Here is a 27,126-nt window from a genome sequence, read left to right as displayed (position 1 = left end):
TATGAAGCGTGCAGGACTTGACACTTCAAACATGCACTATAAAGGATCCTGTGAATTCACAGGATGAGGGTAGAGGTTATCCCAGCCAGGGCCTCTTCAGTAATCCACACACACCCCACAGGCGTGCACACACTCACACACACACACACACACACACACACACACACACACTGCTCATGGCAGGCTTTAATCTCCACCAACTGCTGTTGAACTCTAATCTCAATTGCTCGCCAAGCTTTTCATACACTGCAAAAATCCATCTTAACAAGTCATTTAATCTAGTATCGAGTCTTCAAATCTTATTTTTCTTAAAACAAGTGAAAAAAAAAATCTGCTAATGGGGTGACATAATTGGTTTCTAATGCAAATCAAATTGTTTCAAGAATTTTCTTGGATTTATTTCATTTTATTGATACTAGTGGAGTGATTTGCCTTGTTTCAAGATACTGACATTTTTTGAAAATCCAAATGAGGTGAATCTGCATTGGAAGCAAGTGTAATTTTCTCACCCCATTGGCAGAATCTTTCACTTGTTTTAGTAAAGATAAGATTTTATGAATATGATATGAATGTGAGACTAACAGGCTTGTTAAGATGGATATTTTTTGCAGTGCAGTTAGTATTTGGCATATAGTTGGCCGGCTGTTGTTAGAACTAGCAAACTATGGAACTGTCCAGTCTACTGTCTGGCTGAGTGCACACAGCCCCCCCCAACCCCACCCACCCACACACAGACACACACACACACACACACACTCGTACACACACACAGACACACGCACACACCAACGGCACAGACAGACATAAATGCATTCACAGATGGTGACACTCCGGCAGTCACTCCTGGGCTGTCTGTCTACGTGCCAGTGATGAGAAGACACACACACACAGACGTACACACACATATATGCATGCACACACACGCAGACACACACACACACATGCACGCGCGCGCTCACACAGCCTGGCGGCAACAAACACAGTGATGCATCATTGAGCATCGGCTGGTTTTTCTCTAACTGCTGAGGGGAAATCAGTATGGTGTTAAGTAACCATTCATGTGGAGCCGAGACCACACACAAACAAACATCACACCTACACTTCTAAAAATAAAACCGCCTCACTGGAATAATATGATATGATTGGATATTATGAAAGTTCCCTCACTCTGTCTCGCAGACAAGGCAATGTATCTAGACGATATTGACTGTCAGGCTATTCCAGTAGCCGTGGGATCATTGATATGTTAATATGCTCGGCTATCACCGCTTAATTCCCCTGACAAATATCTCTTGTATGCTTTCAAACTCTTATTTGGATTGCGATATATTCATTTGTTGATGCATTGTTAATGTTTTTCTCTGTGGAGCGGAGTGTGCTGTGTAGGTAATCGCCCACTCCGGGCTGCCGCGCCGCTGTTTGTGATGTGGATCTTCCTGAGGATCGTATTTGAATAATGAGGGAGGCTAGAGCGTTCTCTTGTGCAGAGTGTCTCGGCGCTGCCGCGGTAAATGACCTCTGAATAGTTGTTTTGGATTAGCCATCAAAGTCTTCCCTCGGAGTGGCCAATAGATAGGTACTTCCAGAAATGAGTCACTTGAAAATGATCACCGTCGCCGCGCCGTATAAGATAATGGATAACCATTACACTCCATTTTCCCCAGCTCCTCACCCACACAACGCCTGCTCTTGAAATATGATGCATCCACTGTGCTTAGCGAGCACTTAATGTCCAAAAGCACCGTGTTTGTTGAGATTTACAACTGCGCCGGCGGGAGGGGCGGTGCGGGGGGAGAAAGAGTGCGTCGTCGGCGTATAATGTTGTTCACTCAATAATTATCTCATTTTATTTACGAAGACAGACAGCTTTAGACGAGGTTAGAGGCTTCCTCTCTATTATCTCCACCCTCCACCCCTCCCCACTCCCCCCCTTGCCCCCCCTCCGCCCAGCCCTAAATGACGTCCTTCACGTCGAGGACTTTCCAAAGTTTCCATCGAGGATGAGGGGGGTGGAGAAGGCGTCCGTCCTCAACGCCGCTTGTATGTAAAGAGGGTAGAAGGGAAAAAAAACAACAAAAAAACGACAAAATTGCACCACGGGTCTCTTGCATCGGTAGCCGGATCGATGTCATTTCTAAAAGGATTAGGCCTCCTCTCAGAAATCTATTTTAATTACTGAACACACAGGTAAACAAAGTGGTGGTGGTTCGCAGGTATGGATCCGGGCGTCAGAGGAGTATTGATAGTATGTGGCCCCATGTTAACCCCCGGGGCGCGGCGAAAGATCCTGTTGACTGCACCTCAGGGAGAGGCGCGTCCCGGCTGCTGAGAGCTGTTGGGAGGGAATGCCGATGTGCGTAGGACTAGTGCTGGATTTACATCTGACATGTTGTTGTCCCTCGTCACCTGAAACAGACCCCAGACATGTACAGTACGGGGGCAACAGACATCAGTGTAAGAGAAAGTTAGTTTTGAAAGTAATTAGTTTGCTTACCTTAAAACTAACTAACTAGTTGTGTTACAAAGTTACTTTTATCAAAGGTTAGAGTACTTTTGTTACTCACTTCAACTCTAACAAGCTTTAGCAATAAGGCTTGTACTGCCAAGTGTGTTGTCAATCATTGTTTTTTTGCAATTTAAGACTTAATTATTAAAACAGTATAAGCCAATCTCATTTAAGTCAAGCATACTTAGATTGCATGTTGATATCCAGGATTTTTTTTAAAATTTGCACTAACAAAAATGAAACAATATGAAAGAAAAATAATAGTACCAATATTCAAATTCTAAAAAGTAACTAAAAATAGATTGCCAGAATTCAAAAATGAACTTGTTATGTTACTAGTCACCACAAAAAACCCGTCTGAGCGCGCTGACAGACGTGCACTGAGCCGAGTCCGAGGCGAACATGTTTCCTTCAGCGGTGATGTGTACGTGATAAAGAATTTATTTGTCGCTCGCCGTCTGCAGATGAGGGATTTAGTGCCAATTGATGAAAGAGGGGATGTGGGGGGACGGGCGGGGGGGGGGGGTCGTGATGCTGTTAGAGCACAGTGGTGCTGAGAGTCTTTACAGACGTTTTGTTCAGCAGATAAGAATAATCTGATGTTTTGCCTCAGCGGGCCTGACGGTTTTCCTGCATGTATGTGTGTGCCGTCTTCATCTTTGTGTGTGTGTGTGTGCGTGCGCGCGGGGCTGTCTTTGAGGAAGGAACCCCGCGTGGAGCCGGGTGATTAGGCACGCTGCGCTAGTCACAGGAAATGGAGTAGCTGACGGACAGGCCGAGTGCATTATAGATGAATGCCATGCGTTAGCGGCTCCGAGCCCCCGCCGAATATCTCTCAATTTCCTCTCTGAATGACAAAAGAAGCCACGCACAATTTCCTTGATCCGGAGCATTTGTTTAACTGCGCCCTACCCATTTAACCCACCCATTCAATAGTCTGTCTAGTAAAAGGAAATTTAGACAGTGTCAATTTATACAGCTCTAAAGGAGGATCTGATACAGCCGGGCAGGGGCGGCGATGATACGCCTCTGGAATTTAGTTAGAGATTTACAGCGGTTAAGTCTGATTTCTGCAAGCTAAATTTAGAGCCATTGTTAAATACAGCGAGATCACACCCTAATATTTGAAAAAGCCTCAACATTTACATGCTACAGCGCGTCTCTAAAAGCGAGATCTCCAGACGGAGCTGTTGTTCAGATCCCACCCAAATATTTGAGGAGCCCGAACAAAGACGGCGCGCCGGTTTCAAAGTGCGATGGTCGAAAGCTGCGGAAACTTTGTAGTAGCGCGAGGTCAAAGATCGCCGCTTACAATGAATATTCGATTTTTTTTTAAAGACGCCGTCATTTGTCACATATCCTTATATTGCTTAAATTTCCAGTCTCAGAGCTGTCATCTTTACAGCAATCTTCCCCCCCCCACCCCCCCCTTACTGTCTTTGAGTTACTGACAGCTCATCTCTCCCGGTCACTGCTCGCCGTCTAGACTTTGAACTCGCTCTGTTTACTCCCGTATCTGTCGTCGTCGTCGTCGTCGTTGTTGTTGTTGTTGTTGTTGTTGTTGTTATTGTCGTTGCCTTTCCGACAGACTAGTCGTTGTAATGGTAAGCTGTGGCTGAGCTTGAATCGCGGGCTTCAAAGACGCGGATGCGGGCTTCTTGGTTCTTTTTCAGAGGGAACGACTGGCGTGGAGGAGAGTTTTGTCATCTGTCGCCGGGGCTGGGAGAGAAGTCTCGCTCGTCTCGGGGTTTAATAGTTAGAATTCGGGTTGAAATCGGGCTTTTGAGTCGTTTTATTCGGGTTTGAGTCATTCTACATGGCAACAGAGTGAATGGTGTGAATATGTTGATCTTTTCAGTGTCAAATTTTGCTCATTTCTGTTTGAATCCAGTTAGAATTCGGGTTGAAATTGGAGTTTTTTAGTCGTTTTATTCAGTTTTGACTCATTCTACACGGCAACAGAACAAATGGTGTCGATATTTTGATCTTTTGAATATGAGGTTTTCATTTCGACGATCCTTTTGTCTCGGAAACAATCGCTCTGCGGCCAGCCATTGTGGACCGAACCGACGAGTTCAGCCAATTCATCAACACAGCGAACGATTTTTGATTGCGGCGTGTGACACCAGCTCATGACTAATTTCATAATTAATTGCCTTTTGGAGGACTTAATCACATTATTTGACTCTCTACTGTAGGTTGCGTGCCAATACAGCGTAGCCTGTGGCTTAGTCACAGTGTACTGGACTCATTAACAAGGTGGTCCTGAGGTTGTCAAACACACACAAGGCCGCATGAGAATACACACACACACACACACACACGTGGATGTACAGTACACACACATGCACATTCAGATACATCTGAATCTGTCTGTCTCTATCCGTATTTGACACACACACACACACACACACATACACGCAGTGATTTAGAGGTTAAAAGATGCCCTCTGGTGTATTTGATAAGGATTTGAATAACTGGCTGATTAGATTTCCCCGGGGGAATATGAAAAAAAAACGTGTTTCTCCTGATGAAGTTATCGCTTGTCAAGCAGCTCCTTCCGCTTCTCCAGCCTTTTTGTTACATCCAACTGGAGATATTTGAAACAGATATACATTTTTTCTCTTTTTTTTTTGGTCAAATATTATGTGATAGTTTGTTTTTCAAGGTCTTTGGAGTCTGTTTACGCGAGAAAGAGAGAGAAGAGCGCGCGCACGTTTGTACATCTCGCCTCAGTTTGTCTCTGTGAGTGTGAGTGTGTGTGGGCATGATTTGCATCCACATGTGTGTGTGTGTGTGTGTGTGTGTGTGTGTGTGTCGCCCCGACTTTACCGCGCACACACAGCTTAATTATGACGTTACTAAAATGGGTAGTTTGCTCTGACACCCCGCTTGCGGAATCACACAGCGGACAGACTTAAAAGAGCTCATTAGCTCTCTCTAAAGAGCTGTTTACTGCACATACACACATGCACAGTAATAGGCAGCTCTGTTGATGCAGATGGACGCCGAGTGTAATGAGAATGATTAGGCTTCTCTATGTGGAGACTGGAGGAGGGGAAGAGGGAAAAAAAAAAAAAAAAAAGCGCCGGCAGTCTCGACGCTTTAGAAGGTAGAGAAGATTTCCGTTGGATGTTGTTTCAGCTGAGTGCACGATCTCTCTCTCTCTCTCTTTCTCTCTCTCTCTCTCTGCAACACAAATACACACACACATTCCTCTTGCTTTTTATTACTTTGATGCACACACACACACATACATTACTGCAGTCGGCATTGCAAGTGTAAATGCTGCCTGCTTCCATCTGGAGTTTTTCTGCACAGGTTTCCCCAAAAAAATCCGTGAAAGTTTGTGGATTTGAGGGAAATAAAATAAGGCCTTGAAAGTTGTTGGACATTGCCTTGATTTTTTTTTTTTAATTAATATATAGCACCCTCATTCATCCATATGCCTCACCTCTCTCAGTCCTAGCATCAACATTTCACACCCTGAGAAAAACCCTATACAGTGGACATTTGTGCTGATACAGCAGCGGTTTTAAAATGAAACATTTCAGAAGGATTTCTTGACTTGACACGATCATAAGTAAAACATGAGGCCTCTATATGATGTCTAATTTTCACCAGTCACCTCTTACCCCACCCCCCCCCACCCCCAAACAATGCCAATTTTGAGTGCTTGAATTTCTCCAAACACCTTGAGAGTCTATGAAAAGTCCTTGAATTTGATATCCGAGTGGGTGTGGGAAACATTTTTGCATTTTTGTGGAGCCACCTTGGAGAATTTTGCCTTTACTTCTCATATATGGATAGACACCCATCCCACACACACACACACACACACACACACCCTGCACCACCACATCTTAAAGCGACTTTGCTTCGCTCATTGCCCTTGGTTTACATCACATTGAATTAGAGGCTACACGACGGATGATACCAAAGTCAATCCCGCTCCGGCTCCTCCATATGTTTTGGGGAAGGAGCAGCGAGTTCAAAGCGCTCAGTTCAAAGCATCTGCCCTCATTTGAATAACGTAGAGTAATCGCTATTACCTTATTTAAATAGTGCAAGTTATCATTTGGCCTTCATTTGCATCGCCGGGGTAATCACTGCTTCTCTGCATTAACCTCATTATAGAGGAGATGAAAGCTCTGATGGAGCCTGACACACTCTTTTATATATGTTATCTTTATTAATGACGGAATTAGAAAGATTCATGTTTCTTTAAGCGGAGGACACATCCGAGTCTTGAATGAGTAGCAAATAATGGTCTGTGCGTACGCTGTATGTTCGTGCGATTCACAAGGCCGGTTTTATTTTGATCGGAGTTTGTATTGCCTTTGATTATTTTTCCGCTCCCTTTCCTCCTTCCTGTTTTTTTTTTTTTTTTTTGCCCCCGTCTTCCCCCAGCGCTTGCTTCCTCTCCCTGCTCGTCATCCCTTTCTCCCTCCGCACAGATCTCCGTCTCCTCTCTTCACCTCCCCCCATCGCTCCTTTTATTTCTCTCTCCATCCCTTCCTCTGTACGCTTCCCTGCGTTGAAAAGTTGAACCAGAGCGTGGTGCTTAAAATGAAGCCCGAGCAGCCGATTCATCACGACAGAGCTAAAAAAAAAAAAATCCATCTTTACACGTCTTAACAATTTCACTTGGTTCCAGTGCAAAGAATTTTCTTAAATCAGCTAATTGTCTTGAAACAAGTCAGCTGCCTTATTTCAAGATATAGTCACTTACTTAAAGAAACTCAAGCCTAAAATCATTGAAAAAGATGAAACTGCACTGGCAAAAACTGAGTCAAGAAGATTTTTCACTTTCTTCTAAAAATAAAATTCAAATTGCAGGGTGGAATACGAGATTAAAGGTGCGATAAGTACGTTTTTTACTGTCCCATAGCGAGAAATGACCATAATATATCTGCAGGGTGTTGATAGGGTTGTTGATCAATACCGATGACTGCAATTTTGTCGTTATTTGTGTCAATTACAGGCCACCGTAATCTGCGCCAGAGACTTGTCGATGTTATTGCAATTCTGTGGTCGCCAGTAGAGGTCGATAAAAGTAATAGATGACTTAATACCCTTTAAATGACTTGTTAAGGTGGATATTTTTAGCCGAAGCGGGAGATGCGCTGTAGATTGCCCTCCGCAGCTCAGGCATCAAGGAGGTAGTTCCAGAATTGAAGGCACACATCAAAAGCTCCTGACGTGGTTGAATCTGGTGAACAACCTTTGCCACGTGTCGTCATCCCCTATCTGTCCTAGCTTTCTTCCCTATCGACTGTGTGCTATCTAGTAAAGCAGAAGAACTTATGTAGGAATAAGAGATTGCCTGCGTACTGCCAAGATAACAATTTACCTCTGGCTGCAGATCAAGCATACTGAACAAGCATAGAGGCCTGAAAGTCCTAAAATTGTTTATTGATTTACTGTATACTTCCACAAGACAACAGTTCATTAACGTATTTATTTATTTATTTATTCCTCTAATTGTTTTTACTCACAATGCCTAGGAAAAAATGTCCGTACTATTGCCTGATACTATGCTGCTTAAGTTGATAAAACATTACAAATTTTGTTTTATTATCTCTAAATATTTGACAGTATGTGCTGTACTGATAAAACAACAAACCACATTCTTTTGTGGATGCTGGAGAGACACTAACACAAACTAATACAATACAAACTAATGCAATAACACACAAACTAGTCATGTGAAATGTGGTTACAGGACCACAGAGAGAAGTTTCTCCATGAGCTCTTTTTGGTCTCTTTTAGTCAGTGAGATTGAAATCAGTGGATTCATTGCTGCTTGGTACTGAGAGCAGTCATCACTGACAAATACAAAGACTAAGTAGCATTCTGTCTGTGCAAATAATATATTATACTTAGGCTTTTGCATTATTTTTTTCTTACATATGAAATGCCTAGTGCTCAGTAAATATTCAGTCTGTTTTTATTATTAGAGAGGCATTTTAACTATTGAATTATTTTGTTATAAAAATAAGCACACAACAGTATAATGGTATATGCTTTTGGAACATACAAACCTGTATGTCCTGCTGTAGAAACATATGGCCTAAAGCATCATTCCATTTTGTTCCTTTTTCCTGACTCTTGCAATTTTTTCCTTGAAATAGCCCTGTTTATGGTGTTGCTTCCCCTTATTTAAATATATTTGCAATATTAAAGGAGCCTCCCAGCTAATGCAAAACTTTCCTCCACTCAGCTCTTTGTCTGAGGCGTTCCCTAGCCGGTACACTGGGAGGGTGACAGGCTTGCCAGCCCCTGCTAGACTCCCCTCGGCTAAAACGTTGTAAATTAACACAATTAGCAGATCGCCATTCTGCTAATTAGCCGCTGGCGTCTGCCGAGAGACGGCTGGAAAGGAGAATCAGAGAGGAAATAGGAGTCTGGGGATTCCCCCCCCTGTGCTGTTACCAAACAAACACGGGGCCTCGGAAAAGAGAGCGAGAGAGTGTGAACGTGTGTGTGTGTGTGTGTGTACGTGTTTGTGCCTGTGTGCTTTTTTTTTGTTTTTGTTTTTTTTTTGCGTATGTGTGTGTCCACGCTCGCACCAACTTAAATGGATAGGGGGAAGGATGGATTTGCTCCTCCATGAATGGATTTTATTGTGCGTGGCTGCTTTACTCACACACACGCACACAAAAACACACATACAAACCAATTCTAAAGCAGGCATTGCTCACCAGGCCCCCAACCGTGGTTCTCTACATGCAACTGCCGCCAGTCAATAAGTCGGAGGAAGCAGCCTAAATGACACTGATATTATCCTTTATTTGTGTGCACTAAGTCAAATCAAACAGGGTTCAATCTGCCGTGCGGCTGCTGTGATTACGCCCCGTCCAGCCTTTGATAGCGCCACGGCTTTGATAGTGAGACAACGATGGAGTCGCTGTGTGACTGTCAGTGTTTGCAGATGGCATTGGCTGGGATTAAAGGAAACAGTGGCTCTCCAGCCTCCTGAGGCAATAAAGGGGAGAGCCAGGTGAGTGTGTGTCTGAGATGAGATGGAGCGAGGAAGGAGGGAGGAGGAGGAGGGGGGGGGGTGTGCGTGTGTGTGTGTGTGTGGGGGGGGGGGGGGGGGGGGGTAGGTCGGCGAAGCGAGCACTGAGCGAGTAAATAAGAGGAGGGGCGGCCACGGGAGAGAGAGAATGAAAAGAAAAGATATATCGAAAGAGATGGAGTGAGAATAAAAGGAGGTGAAGAGAAATCAGGAACGATCTGGCGGGAGGGGAGGTGGGAAAATGGACGGCAAAAAAGCAAAGAGGAGAGACTGAGAGGGAAGACAAAGCGGCAGGGAGGCATGAAAAAGGGAGGCAGACAGAAAGGTAAAGAGAACGGAAGAGAGAGGGGAGGTCAAGGTGGAGCTGTGCAGACAGGAACTAAGCTTGAGACACAATGTGTTGTAATTCATAGCCGGCTACAGCTCCTGTGTGTGTCCGTCTGGGTCAGTGGATGTGAGCATGTGTGTGTGTGTGTGTGTGTGTGTGTGTGTGTGTGTGTGTGTGCGCGAGCATGCTTGAGTGCAGGCGTAGATTTGTGCGTGCACTATAGTCTTTTTGAACGCCTGTGTGTCTGAGCATGGTTCTGTGTGTTTGTGTGTGTGTGTATTTGATGAAAGCACCATGAGCAGAGGGGGGTGGATGTGTGTGTGTGTGTGTGTGTGTGTGTTGCTTTGTGGCACTCGGCGAGGCACATTTTCAAACCCATCTCCAGCCGCCTCAGATGAGCCGGGGATTATAGAGTGACCCTCCATGCCTCTGTCTTATTGGTCTGGCCAGGGTGCATTAGGCTGCCGTAACCAGCCATCCCTCCGTACCGCACTGTGCCTGCCGACAGACACACTGTGTCCTTCTTATGATCTGTAGAAATTTACAATTCATGTGTAGTAGAACACAAAACCCACGCATGGTATAGATGCATATGGGGAAGCAAAAAAAAAAAACAACAGAAGAGCGTACGCCACCGGATAGGCGTACGCTCTTCCCGCATGTATGGAGTCCTATCTAAATGTTTTATTGTGATTGTGGAACCAATTCTAAACATCTCTTTTGTGTTTTTGTGTTGTTTTACGCCTGTAATTGTATTATATAACATAATGACTTTGATAGCAGACCGTGGAATGCTAATAATTAATGCATTTTAAAGCTAGCAGGCATTAAGAGTTAGTTGTACTGTTCCCAATAAGCTCCCAGATGTGTATCTATAGGGAAAATGTGCTCACCTTTGTCACATGAGCAGCCTCTGTCCTAGCTCTCGCTTTCATCATTGCAAAACATTATTTTAACATGTCAGTGTGTGTGTTTATGTGTCTCTGTTTCTCTGCCAGGCTTAAAGATGCAGTGGACCCCCGAGCACAGCCAGTGGGCCGAACAGCATTTCGACATCTCCTCCACCACGCGCTCACCGGCCCACAAGGCCGAGGCCTACAGGGCGGTGCCCGGCCACCTGCAGCGCTCCGCCTCCTACCAGTATGCCTGGGCCAATGACGATATCTCCGCCCTCACCGCCTCCAACCTGCTCAAGAAGTACGCAGAGAAGTACTCCGGCATCCTGGAGATGCCGGGCGCCTACTCCGAGGCCCCCGGGGTGATGAACGGACGGAAGGGTGAATCGGAGCCCTGGCAGGACGGGGTCTACCCCATGAGCTGCATCCCCGAGGGGGTGTCGGTCAGAAAGGGAGGGGTGGCGGCGGCCTCGGAGGTGGTGTCCGGCCTGTGCAGCTCCCCGGGCCTGGCCTCCAGCACCCTGAGCGAGCCCAGCTACTCCAGCAGCAGCTGCGGGAGCCACACGGCCACCGCCCTCCACTCCTCCTCCATGGCCTCTCAGGAATACGGCCCGGCCTACAGCGGCTCCTACCTGCACAGCAGCTACGGCTCCCAGGCCGCCTCTGCCGCGGCGCTGCCCTCCCCCCTGCACAGCTCCGGCCTCCTGCAACCCCCTCCTCCGCCGCAGTCCCACCCAACTTTGGTCCCAGCTTACAACGGAGGCTCCCCCAGCCTGTCCAGTTATAATTACCCTCCAGCGGGCTACCCGGCTCAGAGCTCAGTGGGGCCTGGGTACAGCCCCGGGGGAGCGCCCCCTCCTTCCTCGTACCTCCCCTCGGGCATCGCCGCACCCACACCCCTGCCCCCCTCCTCTACTTTACCCGGATACCCGTACCAGAGCCACAACCTGACCCCGATCGCCCCCACCCCTCTCAACAGTAGCTCCTCCAACTCGCTGAAGAGGAAAGCCTTCTACATGACAGGCCAAGGAGAGATAGACTCCACTTATGGTAATTTTGGCTACGGCCAGGCCCGGAGCTCGGCGGAGAGCCCCATGTACAGGGTAGCAGACAGCAGCGGCTCAAACGGGGGCTCCAACAGTGGCGGTGGTGGATTTGACAGGAGCGCTGAGAAGTCGTCTTTACCCTTTAATCCTCAGAAGCAGTCAGCTATGCCCTCGGAACAGCAGCAGAGGAAGTACAGCAGCCAGGCAGCAGGTGGGCCGCTGACTCCTCCATCCTACGTCTCCTCCACCCTGGGGGGCTCCCGCTCGGCAGACTCCCTCGCCAGCTTCACCTCCCCCTCCCTGAGCGAGCAGGGTGCCGATGACCACCGCCTCCACCTCTCCCACTCCGTGCCAGGGCCTACCTCCTCCTCCTCCACCTCCTCCTCCCGGCCCGCCGAGGAGCAGCTAAAGAGCAGCGACCCTCACCTCCTGGACATGGTTACCTCTGAGATCCTCCAGCAGGGCCCCCCGGTGGATTGGAGTGACATTGCAGGTCTGGAACTGGCCAAGGCCGCCCTGAAGGAGGAGGTGCTGTGGCCCATGCTGCGCCCGGACATGTTCAGTAGTCTAGGACCAGCCCCGCGTTGTGTGTTGCTGTTTGGCCCCAGGGGCAGCGGCAGGACGTTGCTGGGACGCTGCCTGGCCAGCCAGCTGGGGGCGCCATTCCTCCAGCTCAGTGGCTCCACATTGGCCACAAAGTGGCTGGCGGAGGGCGAGAAGATTCTACAAGCGTCTTTCCTGGTGGCCCGCTGCCGGCAGCCCTCGGTACTGTTCATTAGTGAGGTGGACATGCTGCTGTCAGCCCACCTCAGCGAAGAGAGTCCCGTTAACCGACTGAAGGGCGAGCTACTCGCCCAGCTGGACTCGCTTCTCCTGGGCTCGGGCGAGGACGGGGGCAACCAAGTGCTGGTGGTCTGCTCCACCAGCAGGCCCCAGGACATGGACGAGGGGCTCCGCAGGTACTTTGCCCGGCGGGTGCTGGTGCCCCTGCCGGACGGCGCGGCCCGACACCAGATCGTGAGCCAGCTCCTGGCCCAGTCTCAGCACAAATACTGCCTGAGCGACGAGGAGCTGGCGCTGCTGGTCCAGCGTACCGAGGGTTTCTCCGGCCTGGACCTGGCCAGACTCTGCCAGGAGGCGCTGGTAGGTCTGCTGCACGCCTCCGCACAGGGCATGGACATGACGGGTATGATGCCCAGGGGACAGATCAGGCCCCTCACCTACCAGGACTTTGACAGTGTCTTTTGTAAATTCCAAGCCAGTATATCGCAGAAAGAGATTGACACGTACACTGAGTGGAACAAAATGTTCGGCTGCAGCCAGTGAAAAGATAGATTCCGCCCTTGAGAAAAAGAGGCACCCACAATTCCTCCCCTCAGGGCAGAAGTATTGTGCTGGAGGGAAAGGCACACAAAAGGCCAATGCAAGCCCACTGAGTTCTCACAAGCAGGGTTTAAACGCACCGAGAGACCTGGTTTGATGAGATAACTGGCAGTTTTGCAGTTAACGAGCAGAGTTTTAATTCGAATGCTTGACGCTCCGGAAAGCCAGGCATTGTTTACACATTGCGAGCAGGTTGGCTTCAGAAGAGACGCCCCAGTGTCTGTATATACCGTTATGTTCTTGTTCCTGAGATTTAGTTGGCTATCCAAGTGCCTGAAGTGGTGCTTTCTGATTTTCTTTTTTTTTTAATGTTTATTTGCCTCACAATCTACATTCATGGCATGAGCTGATGATTATTAAGAGCTTTAAAACTTCAGCGGTGAGTCTGAAAAATAGAGATTGACAGTCGCCATCGCAGGTGGTCAGTCGTTCTTTATTGTCTCGCTAAGAGCAGTAATCCATCGGGGCGGCAGTAGTCTGGGCCCTGACTCACACTCATCTCTTCTGATCCTCTGTCTGCAAAACAAACAAACAAACAAACGTAACAAACAAAACTCAGGAAAGCGTTTGTGAATTGTACAGTACCTCAAGATATCTTGACGAAAAGCACTAAGATCTGAGAGGAGAATTCGAGGCGGTTTGGCAAATTTATGTCTAGCTAAGCAGTGTTAGGTTTACCTCAACTGGCTAGGGTAAATAGCAAAGAGGTGACAATGAATGTACCAGATATGTTCTGGATGATGGAACAAAATCAATAGTGAGAATTAAAAAAAAACACTCTTTCTTTTTGTTTTCTTTTTTCCACAGCAGGTGCTTTAGTTAACCTGCGTCTACTTGACCAATTCTGAAGCTTATTTCCATTGCTCTTCGAAAAATTCAACAATGTGTTGCCCGGCTTTGTTGTTTCGGGGGTTTAAGGGATGGACAGGAGTTGGGGTGGGGGTGCGGCGGGGTTCATGAGTTGTATATTTATAAAAACAACCATAATCTTTTATATCATGCAATCTAGGCTATATGGGTAGGCTGCATGGAGGCTCCATCAGTTCGTCAGCCAACCTCTGCGCAGAGTAGCGGCTCGTTTGTCATTATAATGCTTATCAAAGGAAGCCATTTTCTCTGCCATGGATGCACTTGACGCTAAAAACACCTCCAAATAAGTGAGATCACAATGATATCAAAGACTATTTACTGTACCTCTTTGTGCGGGTCTTAAACTAAGTGTTTTACTTCATGTCGTTTGTGTCCTCTGGTCTAGTTTACCCCAGTTGGTTTCAGCCTGAGATGCTGTATTTCCGAACATAATCACATTCAAACTCCTCACAGAACAAGCAGCTCATTCAGTCAACACTACCATCAAGGGACCTAATTCCAGATTTTGTCCTAGTTTGTAACTTGGATTTGATAGGTATCAGAACATAGATACAGCAATGTGGAATTTTGCAGAGTTGCCCTGTAATTACTCACACACACTAGCTCTATTTGAACTGGATTCGTTTTACTGAGGGGGGGGGGCTTCTGTAATTGTATTTTTTAAGAAGGGCATCCATCATTTTAATTCAGTACAGATCTCATGTCTGGAAAGTAAAAAATCCGGAGTAAATTAATGTTTTTCGGTCTTCTGATAACAGCAATTCAGTTTGAATTTACATCTCTGTAATGTAATACGCATTATGATATTTTTGGCCAGGAGACTGTTAGAATAGAGTGCACATACACAGTAAGTGAAACTGTAAATCATGCCATTTTGCATCCGAGGCACAAGCAAAAATTTGAGGGAAACCACAAAGATCCTTTATCCTGTAAGAATGATCCTCTGGAATTATTCACATAGCACAGAAAAATGACACTGCAAGTCGTCCCCCTAGTAAAACGAATCCAGTTCAAATGGGTTTTTTCAGACATTTTTGTTGTCTGGTATTATAGGGTATTGTCAATCCTGTCCACTATATTTACAAGGTGATCGGACAATATGAAGCACATGATCTAAGTGCATTTGGATACATACTTTGGTTCACAGAAAAGCTTTGTAAAATGAGTCGAGAATTATGGAACTAGTCTTAAAGTCCTTCATCTCTCAAATGCCCACAGTATTGCATTTGAATGTATTTTTGTATCTTCTTCCTTGTCGCCGTGTGAGAGGCTGTCGCTTAGCTCTACAATTGTGGCATGGAAGTACTTAAGATAGTTTACTGTATGTGCACTAAAGCATTCTTGTGTGTAATATGGTTTTGTCACTGAAATGTCTCAATGCCATTGCCAGTGCTTGCTTTGTTTTTATTTGTCGGTCTGATATTTATCCTGGATGAGACTCCAATTATCTGCTCAACCGATGATCAAATACGTCAGTCAGATGTGGGATATCATACACACTTAAAGCCTCTTTATTTTAAGGTGTAGTGAATATTATTTTGCAGTTTTGTATTTCTCCTTTTATGTCTCGGTTTTGAATTTTTCCATCGTATCAATATGAAAGTAGGAACTACACGCACTCTGTGTTGATATCTCTGTTTCTACATTAAACCGGTGTAGGCGCCATCAGTGCAATACCTGATTTGGGAGAAAAAAAAAAAAAAAAAAACTTCTGCTGAGCATCAGCAAAATTGATGGCAAGACAGCCAGGCAGTGTGGCAGCAGCACAAGGGGAAAGCAGAGTGGTCCGTCAGAAAACCACCCTCAAAACAATCTGTACCAGAATTCCTTCTGTCAGCAAATCCTCTGGAGAGAGAGTCCCTTTGGACAGAAAACCTACTAATGCACCTCAGAGCACACAACAACAGCACAGTCATTCTCTCCCGTTCTCCACAGCCCAACAAATGACTTGAAACACGCTGGTCAATGCTACGCTTGTTTGTTACGTGTTTTACAGTCCTCCTTTTATTTCTTTGTCTTTTTCTACATGATGTTTAAAACTAGCTTTTGGTTGTTTTTTTTTTTACATCTTTCTTCAAATGTCCATCGAGTTTTTGGACCCAAGAGTTCTTCTTTAAAGCATTTCTACCTCATGGCTACAAAACACACGTAGTATTTGATTTACGTCTTTTCCGAATGTCAGACATTTGTGAAAAATACACTGAACAAACGAAGAGGAGAGAATGACACCATGAAGTTTGCGCAGTCTACCTCAAGATGACTGTACTTAAAAACATTTAGCTGATGGTGCAACCGCAGGCTGCGGCATAGCCTCGTGTGTGTGTGTGTGTGTGTGTGTGTGTGTGCGTCTCTGTCACTGTGTGTCGGACCTGAGCTATAGCCGAAATGAAAACACACACACACACCTGATACACGACGTCTGAAACACACTCACAAGCAAGCGTGTTTGTGAGGAAGGAACAGTGGACAGTCTGGGTCGACCTAAAGTTGCCCTGGAAATGTATAATCCAATACATTTGCTTTAATCTTTTGTGAACTACTGTGGTTGTGCGCGTGTGAATGTGTATATACGTGGGCACACTTTTTTTTTTCTTTTTTTTTTGATTTAGTGTGTTGAATTTTATAAATTGTTAGTATATATAACACACTTGCACAAACTTAAAACAGAGTGTAACGTGTTTCTGTTGTACATACCTATACATACAATACAAATGCACCACTTGTTTATATGTGTGAATATGTTGCCATACTTGCAGTCAACTTAAATGTATTTTCATGTAATCTGAGGTACAAGCAGCAACAAACGATTCATTAAAGACGTTTTCTTGGGAGATTATACCTTGTTCATCTCATTTTTATGTCACTCGTCGCATTATGGCTCTGAGGGAAGCGTGAGGACAGATTAATAATAGAATTTATTTATCAATAGAATGGGGAAAAAATAAATGCATTGTCCTGCCAAGAAATAGCCCAGCTGAAAAATCGCCTTAATGAGCCTTGAGTTAGTCACCCTTGTGTGCAATTATAAAATCATCCATGTTGCAAAGGAAACCAGCGCTGTCGCTCCTCTCATTAAAATGTAACAATTCATTTCTCTTGCTGTGGTAAGAGTGGCAAGACCAAAACATTAAGGCATTAATTATCTTTCTCCATCACAAAGAATTTGGATTATGTGAGTACTCTTAATGAAAATTATGTGCTTTTGCCCACTACTTTTCCAAGGTATCATTATATGGCTGGTGGCGAGGCGTGGGAAGCTGCTGTATAGCCTCTGTATAATTATCTGTGAAAACTCAAACACTTCACAAGAGGTTAGAGTGCAGCGAGGGGGCCGCTGTTTCCTTTGTGTCCTAGTTTGTAACATACTACATCCATGAAGTACGATCAGGAATACTTTGTGTCACGAGCTTGTTCTGGTCCGTCAATTATACGCACATTTAAAACTTCTACATTTGATGTTTTCACAGGGATTCCACAGATTTTGAGCCAACTAGCAAGAAGGGATTCGGTCGTTTTGCCCAATCATTTCTGCTCTAAACTGGAGCGGCACCACCAAACTGGCTGGTGAATAATTTGAATTCATAAAGTTGTGGCTGCCGTTGGCCCTGCTCAGCAGGACACACAGAGTGACACACAGAAAATTATCGACAAACTGACTTGCAAGATTTTATTCAAAATGGGTTGCTGCAGTTTGAACCAAAGCAGCTTCCCCATCACTGACTCAGATATCAGCTACATCAAAGTCTTCCAGACTCGGCACTTGGAAAAGTCTGGTGAGGCCAAGGCCAAATGTGATATGTAAATACTGTGATTTTTTCTGCATCAGTGTTAGTTACAGTTTGTTACATATTTTTAGTAGAGCTTTTTTTGTCAGGCTTTTAAAGCTTTACATTGCATTCTTGCCAAGTGTTAAGTGAAGTGAACGTGTGTGCTTAAGATGTCTAGGTTTGGATGAGTCTATGTATGTGTGGGTGGGTGTGTGTGTGTGTGTGTGTGCACGTATGTGTCTGTGTGTGTGAACTGAAAGGTTATCTGCCACAACATTGCTGTGTACTCTTCACTTAGCAGGGACCTCATTCTATAGGCTGCGCCTCACACCTCCGTTCACTCCCTGCACGACAATTAAAATATGCTAAGTGATCATTTTCCTTAAGTAGTCTTAAATGTGCAATCTATTCAAATATGAGAGGAAATTGCCCACAGCTCGCAAAAAACCAGAGGTGGTTGAAAAAAGGGGGGAAAGCCGGAATAAATTATGCAAATAACACAAAGGACTTTACCACTTGAAAGCCTAATTTTCCTATAATCAGCATACTGTCGCCTAATATTTTTTTCCCGCCTCTTATTAAAAGTGACTGTTCTTTTGCCGATCGTCAGATGGCTCTATCTGTCACTGGTCTGTGAAATGACTGCAGCCTGCCAGACTAAATGCTAAAGCATTTTGCCGGAGCTTTTAGATGATGGTTACATTCCCACACAAGTAATTATGCGTCGGAGAGTCCAGAAATAAGGTTTAATTATACAGTAATCGTCTGTGATGGACACTAGGAAGTGGTGAGTACCGCCAGACTGCAATCCATCAATGACAAACCTCTGGCCGGTTTTAATTCCTCCTCATTTGCATCCTAACCTCCACACCAAGTTGCGCAAACGCTGTTAAATGTTAATAGGACCTGTCTCGCCACTCAAAATGAATGCTTAAACCATTTTTTCTTCTCTCTCTCTCTCTCTGTCCCTCCTCCCTCTTTCTTTTCAGCTTATACCAGAACTCTCTCTTTCTCCTCCTCTGTCATCTCTTCCCTTTATCTACCTACCTCTCTAACCCTCTCCCTTTTTATTCTCTTCCGAAGCCATCGACTCCATACCGTTCTCTCTCCTTCCCTGTCATCCCCGCTCCAATCTCTCACTCTGTGCAGCCCCTCCTCCACCCCCCCACCCCCACCCCCCGTTTTGCCGGGCCGCGCCGTGGAGGAGACCACAGAGCGGTCACTGATGCACTAATTGGGAGCAACACTTACAGTTTTATCTCCCCCCACCACTAATAGCGGTCTGCACTGAAGCAGCTCACCTCCGGATGAGCAATGGATGGATGAGGAGCTGGAGGTAGGAGGCCCTGAATGAGAAATTCCTCCATGCGGTCCGCAGCGCAGGCTCAGTGTGAGATTGGGCCCTCAAGCCATCGTGGTTAATCCATATCCCGCAGGACCTCGGACTCAATTCCCTGCTTCATTAATTGAAAACGATGGCCTTTTTTGGTGTGAGTGAATAAAACAAGGAGCCATTTATGAAAAAAAGCATTTTGTCTGGTTTTGTTCCTGAAGTAGCTGCAATCTCATTATGCCTCTGTACTGCATTTCAAAATGTGCTATCATCTTTGTCTTGATTGTCTCCCAGCGTCGGGAGAGATAAATACACACGCTGCTTTGCTGCGCTGATGCCAGGACTGTTTTTCAGTGAATCATTTGAAGTCTTATCAGCCTTTATGGAAATAAAGCCTTTGCTTAATAAACTGTTCCACAGGCTTTGGGAGAGTAGCGCATAAACACCTTTTTTCTACCGACAACGCCATCATTAGCGCATCTTGTTCAATGCTTTACACATAATTGGAATCAACATGTATTGTTCGTGTTCTTGACCTTCCACTTGTTTTCCAGCAGACACTCAGAAACATTGTATTACTGCTGAGAGGGAATCTTAACTAGGAGAACACATGCTAAGTGCCTTTGCTTTGTTTTATCAGGGGCACATTGCTTCACTTTGAATATAACTTGAAAACCCATACTTTTGATTTAAAGAAAAACTATCCCCATGTGAAAACCCTGCATTCTAACATGCAATTTAAATTCATCTCACTGTCTATTTTCTATCACATGTTTTTAACATCTGCCTGTCCTGGACAATGGTGTGAGTTATAAACCCGGACAGTGTACCAGAATAGTTCATTACCTATATTTATAAATCGAAAGCTGTCACCATAGCTGTCATAGAAAGTGAAATGATGACAATTCAGTGGAGATATTATAGAACGAGAGTGTAGTAGCGTCTCCTTTTCCAATGGCCTCCATTCAGACTCATCAACCTTTACGCTTGCAGTTACTCTAGAAATATCTCCTTTCAAAGAGGAATGCAAGCAACAATGGTACGAGATGCAAGATTTCATGCTTTCATTCCCGGCCGCACTGCCCACAGAACGCCGCTTAAGTGCAGCCAGGTATCTTTCAAACTAAAACCACTTCGGGTGCGGGGTCAATGCTGGCTTCATAGAATTAGCATAATGACGGCCACTGATGTGATTGGAACTAATGTGAGATTCCATGAAGCTCTGACATTAAAACTGACTGAAGATGTAGCGGAGACTGGATTGGCTTCACCTTCTGCTGATGCATGGCTATCCTGTGAGGTTTACACGAACATTTCCCATGCAAATGATGGGCTTGATTATGCTAATATATTATTATGTTAATGGTGTTCATCTTTAATAATGCATGATGTTGGCATATTGATAATACATTGCATTTATTGTCATGCAAATCCTATATGTCAAGAGTTTATTGATACTTTTAAGAGATGCTCGATCAAAATTGGAAATTATTTGATTGAAAAAAACACATAATCATGTAGTAAACTTCCAATTAAATAACAAATATCCACCATATTCCTACTCCTAAGAAAATAAATCTGTGTCGCACATTACCAAATGTTCAGATGAGCAGAGATACAGCAGAAGTCATTCAGGCCTGTCTGTCTTATCCGCAGCATATCAGTCACACATTCGAGATCAGAGATGATTATATTCTTTAGGTTTAACAGCCGGCTCTTATCAATCCGGCTCTCAATCTCTTCCGAGGCTCCTGAGCCGCCGATCGTCGACGTTCAAAGGCGCCAAAAACCAGCTCCGTTTGATCGCGCGGCCCCCTCGCTAACAGGGAGTCAGGCGTGAGTCATCCTCACTCCGCTGCCCACCCCTCGGCGGAACTTAAAAACTAGCCTTTTCCGGCGTCACAGGAGGGTACCTTCAGAAACACTCTCTGGCTTTTTTTTTTTTTTTTTTTTTGTGTTGTCACTTTCGCGGTGCTCGCGGAGCGTTCACAGGCACTCGGGGACGGGCTGTCGCGTTAGCGCTGACAGAGTGACAGACCGACCGACTGACAGCCAGCGCCGCTCGTCTCTGGAGGATTCCTACTGAGGAGGTGTCGCTGACTGAACTATCAGGGACTGTGATGTGCATTAGTGCTGTGCAAGGGACCCCGACATAGACAGTTTGCTGGTTTTGAAAGGGGGGTGGGGGGGAATCTGTTTTACAAACACACCTCTCAGTGTATGGATGCAGTTTTGAGAGATTCACTCAGCTGTCTGCCTTTTTTTTTTTCACATCATTACTCATCAAAGGCTTTCAGACAGTGATGGAAGGGTTTAAATAACTCAATTTCAACTTCTCTGATTGATTCTACCACCGCACATACTGTACAATCCCCATCATCTGATATTTTCCTGTACTGCAAACCCCAAGGAGAATCCCTCCAGACTGTACAACAGGGACTTGTGCTAGTTTCTCCGAGGACTCGACAATATATGGTGTTGGAGGTGTAGTTTCCTATGTGATTTTCTCCCGGCTACAATGCCACGCCGTGTATAACTGCCGATGGAGACATCCAATTAGTAGCCAGTCAGGCTGTGTTAGCTTAGTTAAGAACACACACCTACACACACACACACACACACACACACGCACTTCACACGTGTCGCAGATGCACAAACACACACACACACACACACACACACACCCACACACGGGGAGAGAATGGATGCGCACAGAAATGCACACAACCACTTTTCCGTTTCCACATGAGTACACCCTGTGGCTGCAGCTTTAGCGGGGAGCTATGAGGAGATGTGAGGGGGGGGGGGGATGGGAGATCTGTGAGAGGAGAGCAGGGATCGCGGTGGCGGCGGCGGCGGTGGTGGTGGTGGTGGTGGTGGGGTGGCAATCTCACCCAATCATGTGTGCTGGGAATGACTTCATTAGGAGGGCCTGTAGAACTCCGGTGCCTGGGAATTGCGTTTGTGCCGGGGATTGGAGGGAGGAATGGAGCGGCAGGGAGAACGGGAATGAGTCCTGAATCCCTCTTTTTATCTTGCGCGCGATGGAGAGATCCAAATCAACAGCTGTCAGTCAGGTGGGCCCCAGGGCGAAGGCCTCCGGCGGTGGGGGTGGGGGTGGGGCTGGGGCTGGAGGGGTGGGAGGCGGCCTCGGAAAGAGGGGGAGATCTGGGGGGGGGGGGGCGATGAGGCGATTGTCACCCCTGGATTCCTCCACAGATTTATCACATCATCTCCAGGCAGCCTGCAGCTCACACAGGTCGCTCATGTTGTGATGATGCTGATTTTTTTAACTCCTCACTATACAGAATTATCAATAAAGTGACATCATCTAATCTGACGACCACCCATTTGATGCGAATATAAGCTTCTTTTTTGGTCTTGTTTATCATTTCACATCATCTCTGACAGCCAAGGTCTCGCTGTTCCTCATTATTGTAAAAAGCAGGCTATTATGTAGATTGTACATTTCTCGTAGTCAAATGCCTGTAATAAAGCCAAACCGGCCCTGCTATTGGCTCCTTCTCCAGCACAGAGAGGGGGAGAGAGGAGAGCAGATGCAGAGGAGAGGTGAGCCTGCGTCGGCACCACGAAGGTCACTCCAGATTGAGAAGTTTGTCAAAATGTGATGACATAAGCAGTCTGTAAACTGTTATTGCCCCTAGCTGAGCGCCAGCTACCTCCAAACCGTCTGAAATTATAAAAAACACCCAAACTGCCACCGCTCTGCCAGAAATGATTGCCTCCAAGGTTTTTTTTTTTCCCTTTCTCCTCCCATCTCCCCTTGCTCACCCATGCCTTGCCTCCTCCCCACCCCACCAGCACAACTCATATCCCCATCCCCCACTGTCTTTCTCTCTCTCTTATACTCAAGCGCACACATACACACAGAAGGCAGGCTGCCAGATATGTGCAAGCTTCTAGGAAGGAAGGAAAGGACGAGGAGGAGGAGGAGGAGGAGGAAGAGGAGAGTGAGGGGGGGAGCAGCGAGCTAGATCTGGATTTAATGACATTAAACATGGTTTTTATGCCCAATAATAGGCCTATATTATGATTGATCCGAGACAGCCAACACTTTATCTAGACACAAATGGAATCGTCTGTCACTGAGTCTATTGAGTCATCAATATCCGCTGTAGTTATTTTTCTTTTTTCTCCCCCCCTCCTGGATCGTTTACAGTGAGTAATCATCTGTCTAGTCGCTTGCGTCTCGGGGGCTTGATCGGATAGCGCTTTTGAACACCGGCGGAAACCGGCCTGACAATCCAACAAGCCACTCACAGAAGATTGAGAGGGCCCCATTATGTCGGCTGCCTGTGGCCATATCAGGAGGCTTTTCTTCTCCCCCTCTTCCCTCTACATAACACGCAGCGGTAAATAAATCACAGCTCCGACTCTGTTTATCGATCGGCCCCGCTCCCGGCCCTTTTTTCGCGTCTGCTCCGTTCTTCTCCGCGGGATGAATTGTTGCTTTGTGTATTGAGGAGGGCGAGATTGTCAAAACACAGAGGCGCTGGGTCAGAAGAAACAGAGGAGACGGAGGGAGCAGGAATACGCTTGGACTGCACTGTGGCCCGCCGCAATGCCGTATAGTTAGCCTTGATTAAACTCCATATTAATCGAAATGCTTTCAATTAGTGGGAGCGTTTGCTTTTGCCTTCCTGGAGGGGCAGCTCGTACCCTTCTGGGATTAGGCTACTCTATCGGTGCCATTGTTTCAGGCAAGATCAATTAGTCACAGAGAAGTAATTGAACCTAATTGAACATTCTCAATACTTACTTAACCGAGGCATGCATACAGCTCAATTAAGCAAATACAGGAATTTGAAGGTGATGTGTGCATATGAAGAGATTCATGCCAAAATGAGACATCAGCCATTGGACAGCAGTGACACCCACTCTCACAGAATGATGGATCACATAACATTAAAACTAATTGTGGTGCTTTTTAAAAGATAGTAAGTCATTTAAGGCTGACAAAAAGATAACACACTCTCTCTCCCCCTCTTAATTTGATTAATTGATTTTTGTTTTTTTCCAAAATGAAGATACAGAGTGTTTTGGCATAGAACATATACAGCACAATCATTTTAATGCGTACATGGTGTGTACACACTAAATCATGGAGGGACGTGAGTGGATTGAGCGGATCTATTTGCTTTATCCATATCAGACATACGTTAAGGATCACATCCATAGAAGCACTTACTCTCGGTCATGCCAGAGTCCCTGTGCATGCGTGAAAAGGTTAAGTAAGGTGGGATCTGAGGCAGAAAACGTCCTGTGACTAGCAATCAGCGCTAATAAGATCCATCTTCTCTTAAAAGACTCCCTGAAAAGCCCTAAATCCATTCTGAGCACATTCAAAGGGGAGAGAGGAGAAGGAGCCATGTGCTGTGATGTTTTCACGTCTCTCTCTCTCTCTCTCTCTCTCTCTCTCTGTCTCTCTCTCTCTCTCTCCTTTCCCCCACTTCATTATCATTCCCAGGTTATCCCACCAGCCAAGTGAATCTGGAGCACAAACGAATTAAGGGAGAATTAAGGAGCCTGTGCAAAGTGAAGCCTTTCCAAATCTCAGCACAGATGAAAGGTATACTTGCTCATACATGTCCACACGTACACACACACACACACACACACACACACACACACACACAAAGACCTGCGCACATACATGTACTCACACACTAGCACTCATCCCCACTACCCACCCACCCACACTACTGCTGTGTATGTAGCGGATATGCGTTTGTAGATTTGTGGACGTCAGTGAGTGTTTGTTGCGACTGTTTGTCCTCACCTTGCTTCTGGGCCTCGTGCCAAGCACAACTTCCTGCAGTCCTCCACCAAGGCAACACAATGACGCTTAAAGTAGCCCACCACCCTCCCAGCATATTATATCAGGTGGGGAAAAAACTTTTTCAAAGGGAGGACAAAGAAGCGAGCACTGCAACAGAAACGTATACGCAAGCACAGAGACCACAGAGACACAAAGAGGCATGCATGAACACACACACACACACACACACACACACACACCAGCTTGGTCTCACGGAATTTTGTGAAATGAGCACATAAATGCAAATAACGTGCACTGTGCATGAAAAGTGGAAGATACACAGTATGTTCCCCACCATATGAGGATTACGACTAGAGACAGGCCGTATAGTTTGACATTGAAATAGTGCGGTGGAAAGTAAAGATGTGACTTCAACTCCAACAACTAGGGTTTTATTCCCAATTCATGCAAGTAAATGATCTGTTGTGAGGGACTTTTTTTTTTTTTCAGCAAAAGTTTTTCTTATTTAACCATGACCAAAACCTTCCCCTTAGCTAACCTTTCCATGTGACAAACACGGGGAAATGCCGTGTCCAGTTTGTGCTATTGTCACATAATCCTTCCATCCTTAAAATTAACAAACACAACCCCTCCCTTACTGTTTATTAGCTAAAATGCTAGTGCCACGTGACACCCAGTTGTCAGGAGTCAAAGGGAGCTGCCGGGCCCAGAGAGGGAGAGCGGGGACAGGGATGAGTGAGGAGAAAGTCTCCACTGTGGCATTTAAAGCTCCACTATTTGATTTGGAATTATAAGGCAGAGCTGAATTTGCCAAGTTAACCTTTCTTCTGCTTTCACACACTCTTGGCTCTGTCTTGAGATGCTGTACTATTAGCGCTAAGTATGTCTTTCTTTCTTTAGTGTTCTCTATTGTGTAGATACTTGTATGCTCGCTTCTGGGCCATATAGAGTCTCCCAGTTCCTTTTGTTTTGATTAAATATAATCTGTTCTGATCCTGTGTTATTTCTCCAGTCATTATCATCTCATCTCCTAATCATACAATTGCCTCTGGAAGGTCCAGAAAAGCTGTTCCATCGATTCCCCGGGAATGCGGATTGATCCGGCCGAATTTGCATGGGAATCCATTCTGCGCGAGCCGAGAGAGAGATCATAATCGATCAGATGGGATAAAGCCTGTATCTGGCCTGCTTGCCTTTCAAAGGTTAAGGTGAAAATTAATTTGCTTGTTTGTTAGTTACATTTCAATCTTGCAATTAGTCTCCCGAATGATTAAAATGTAAAACAATGGAGCAGTGAATGTGACTTTGATTGCTTGGTTTTTTTTATTCAATAACATGATCTGTTGGCCTGATGACTGTGCTTACAGAATCCTAATGAAGGTGAATAAGAGGTATTGGCGCCTTACAGAAAGATACAGACATTTAACTTCTATGCTTTTTTATTTATTTATTTATTGTTTTTAATCTCTTTTTTCTCAAATTTTAACCTCATGGTGAAATTTGACCAGGAAAATGTTCTGTCAGACCCAGAGGTTTTTTCACACAATTTGAATAGAACAAGACTTTTTTTGAATATACAAATGAGGTATAGGCTTTTAATATTGGTTGAGAATATGGAATCAGGATCAGCTCATTCATCAAGTACAAGAAATGTACAGGAATTTGCCTCGGTGACACTTGTGCAGAAACACATTGACAACTAACATAATAACACGGTACATACTAGGGTTAGACCAATATATCAGACCAATTTTGTAAAAAACAATTTTATAAAACATCAGATTTTGGCCTGCCATGTCGTCCACCTCTCATATGATGAAGGTTCCTCCTTGACCACAGCTGCATAAAACCTGTAAACCTGCAATTAAATTTTATTTGCACATTTTATTAATTCATTTAAATTATTTGGTTATGTTTTTTCTTTTGTAAATGAATCCTTCATTGAAAAGCCTAATGTATCCCAGAGTTTCCCTGCTATTGAATAGGTGTGGCGGGTCACGCTGCCTTAAAGAGCTGCTAACCCTAAAAGAATTTCATTAGCCTGGGTTTCAATAGAGAGCTTTAGTTTCTCATGATGGTCTACATGCTGTTTCAGAAGCTTTTCCACCCTGGCAAGAAAAATAATGCTTGGGGATACATTAAATACTCATTTTTTAGAATGAAATTGTCAAATTTA

The 27,126-nt window shown here is 45.4% G+C and overlaps 1 pseudogene; it reads left to right on the top strand.

Annotated features, from left to right (window-relative positions):
- LOC139917707 (fidgetin-like) overlaps positions 1-13,123 on the top strand; it is a 30,731-nt pseudogene extending 17,608 nt beyond the window's left edge.
- The last annotated feature ends 14,003 nt before the right edge of the window (positions 13,124-27,126 follow it).

This window comes from Centroberyx gerrardi, chromosome 21, assembly GCF_048128805.1.
Source record: "Centroberyx gerrardi isolate f3 chromosome 21, fCenGer3.hap1.cur.20231027, whole genome shotgun sequence".
Taxonomy (NCBI): domain Eukaryota; kingdom Metazoa; phylum Chordata; class Actinopteri; order Beryciformes; family Berycidae; genus Centroberyx; species Centroberyx gerrardi.
This window is presented reverse-complemented; position numbering and strand designations above follow the sequence as displayed.